Source organism: Euphorbia lathyris, chromosome 1 (assembly GCF_963576675.1).
Source record: "Euphorbia lathyris chromosome 1, ddEupLath1.1, whole genome shotgun sequence".
Classification (NCBI taxonomy): Eukaryota; Viridiplantae; Streptophyta; class Magnoliopsida; order Malpighiales; family Euphorbiaceae; genus Euphorbia; species Euphorbia lathyris.
Genome location: NC_088910.1, coordinates 41218648 through 41221552, shown reverse-complemented (window position 1 = coordinate 41221552; position 2905 = coordinate 41218648). Strand labels below are relative to the sequence as shown.

The window sequence follows — 2905 nt, the reverse complement described above, 5'->3', positions numbered from 1 at the left end:
AAACAGTTCACCGAGAAAAACGTTAGGGACTTTACCGTGTGTTTTTGAAAATACAAGGACTAAACAATGTGTTTTATCAAAATATAAAGACTAATAAATTAATTATCCAATAAAAAATAAAAAAATTTATTGAACACTATGAGTATAAAAGCCGTCAAGAAAAAATTAAAATTAAACTATGAGTATAAAAGCCGTCAAGAAAAAATTAAAATTAAACTATATAAAAGCCCTCTTTTTAACTCTCCCTCATTCACGAACCCTACCCTTCTCTCCATGTATGGCGCCGCCCCTTTCCTCTCTATCTCTCCAGCTCAATTCCTAATCCAATATCCAGCCGCCTTCATCTGTTCACCTTTCATCGTCTTTGGCCCTTCTTTTCTTGTATTGGATCGCCAACTCGAACCATTGGAGGAACTGAGACATATCTTCAATATGCTTCTTTCTCCTCTCACTTTTAACTCTTCTGGTTAAGTCCTCTCGCTAAGTCGGTAAGTGAAGGTTGGTGGGTGAAAAGGGCCCTTAGTAGAGTTATGTTTTGGATCAGATCTTATTGTAGGCTTCAATGGCTTAATTTTGTGTAATTTTTTTGTTTTTTTAATTCTTATTTGCAGGAAACTAAGATTGCAGTTATTTTAGGAACAATCACAAAGTATATTGCCGGCTCACTGACCAGCTGTTGTGGCCTTCATATATTCTTCATAACTACTAGGTAATGTTTCTTTTTCTCTCTTAATCAAAGTACAAATTACAAGATCTATACTCATTTGGGGTGGATCACAGTTGGCGTGGAAGTTCAGAACTTCCCTTTTTTGGGTGTTGGTCAGATGAATGTTGGAATCTTATTAAGTTATTTTGACAAACTTTTTTTTCTGTTCTTTATTGTTATCTCCTATGTGTTTGGCTAGTTATCAGAAAGTAACAGGAACTTATAGATTTGAAGTTTATTAAATTAATCTGGGTTACTTGGTTCACTTTGAAAAAGTAATTAGTTGATAGTTACTATTAGCAATTTGTACTCTTTTTTAATTTTTTTTGTTAATTTGCTTTTGGTGAAACAGGGTGAAGTTGGCAATCGGTTTTGATTGATAGATACATAGCTACCTTATTATATATACCCAAGTCTACTACTTGAAAACACAACTAACACTGCTTTTTGGTTCTTGTTTGTTGAGCCATGTCTGGTTGTTGTTGGGTTAAGCTTATTAAGACATTAACGTTGTTGTGTTCAGTTGGAATACTTGAAGCTGCAAATGCAGGATCAGTTAAAGTTGGTAATATATCAAAGATAGAAGATGCTATCAATTTTCATTTATACTATGGCCAGACTTTTAAAGTTATCAAGAATGTTGTTAATGCCAAGAGCTACCTTCTTATTCAGGTTCTTTCTCTTTAGGAAAAATCTTGGATCTATCATTTAGGTAGGACCCATTTGTTAATTTTATTGTTGTTATTGTCCCATAGAGAATGTGGATTGAAAAAGAAATCCTAGATTAAAAAAAGAGGTCTGGTATCTGACCAAGAAGAAAGGGGAATGATACAACTAAGGCATAGATAGTTGTTTTGAGTTGAGAAAGGAGATTGAGATAGGGAAACACCACTGATGAGATCAAAAAAAGGAAAGATCATGAGAATAAGAAACTCAAGAGTGATTGTTGAAGGATCTAGCTTTGAGGTTCCAGTAAAAAAGGTCGATATTCCAAGAATAGAGTCTCGACTACTCACAAGTATGATTCCCAAAACCTAGGCAAGCCCTTCTTATCAGAGCTAGAAGCCATTATCTCTATAACCCTCTAGATTTTGGTGGAAGGAGGAATACTTGTGGCATTCTTATTGACTTATGTGTTGTGTTGTGGGTAGATAAAGAATACTCGGACAGTGAAACAAATGTAAGAAGAGGCATATATATGCCCGGGAGGAAGACGAGTCTCAGAATTACATGTCAACAAGTGTTAGTTTTAGGCTCCTTATTCTCTGTGTGGCAGAAACACATATTTTTATCTGGTCTTGTTTTCAATTTTAGTTTGAATAAAATTATGTTTCAGAAGGGTTCTTTAATTTTTAAAATAACTCCTCATCTGGAGAACATAAAAAATTTATCACAAAACATCATAAAACCACCAATTTGCCTTTGGTGAGATAGTGTGAGGTTGCTTGCTATGCATGACTTGAGAAATACACACTGCATCTTTAGTTTCTGCATTATTGTAGCTGGTCTAAACGGCACATGGAGTACATATATCTTTTAGAGAAAATCTTGTATGTAAATTAGTTCTAAAACACTTTCAGTTGCATCTTCCAAGTCTTTTGCTACTGGTGAACAACATGAAAGCCAAAAGAAGTTTGATTACATGTTGTTCTGATCTGATCAGATTAAAGTTATTTCTTGCAACTGTTAATAAGAAAGGAAACATGAAGAGAAAAAGACTTAAAATGATTTGAAAAAGCAAAGGAAGATAAGAAAGAAGACAGAGAAGGCAAATCATACTCATAAAAATGACAAATCTACAGCTGGTCAGTTTTTTATACACTTGAGCAGTACCATATATGTATCTTGATGCTGACATCTTTTTGTTAGGCCTGTAATAATTTTCTTTTGTTACAATGCTTCAACTTGTAAATTTAATATCATCAATTTTGAACAATTATTTTCATAGCATCTGATGTTAAAGCCATATTGATTTGTGTTTCATGGAATCTGACTAAATTTAATGTCATCAATTTTGAACATGAAATTGGCATCTTTTGATTTGTGTTTTAATATATATATATATATATATATTTGAGTTCCCTTCAATCTAAATAAATTGACTAAAAGAAAATATAAAATTAATTGAAAATGATTTACAATTCCCGACATATTTCCGTCGCATGATCCGTCAGTGAATTATTTAAATAAATATTTTAA

At 32.9% G+C, this 2905-nt stretch overlaps 1 long non-coding RNA gene across 1 annotated transcript; it reads left to right on the top strand.

Moving 5' to 3' along the window:
• The first annotated feature begins 231 nt into the window (after positions 1–231).
• LOC136229600 (uncharacterized) lies at positions 232–2656 on the top strand. The gene is made up of 3 exons (XR_010689176.1): positions 232–488; positions 612–709; positions 1059–2656. It is a non-coding gene; the product is annotated as an uncharacterized lncRNA (long non-coding RNA).
• Positions 2657–2905: the final 249 nt, after the last annotated feature.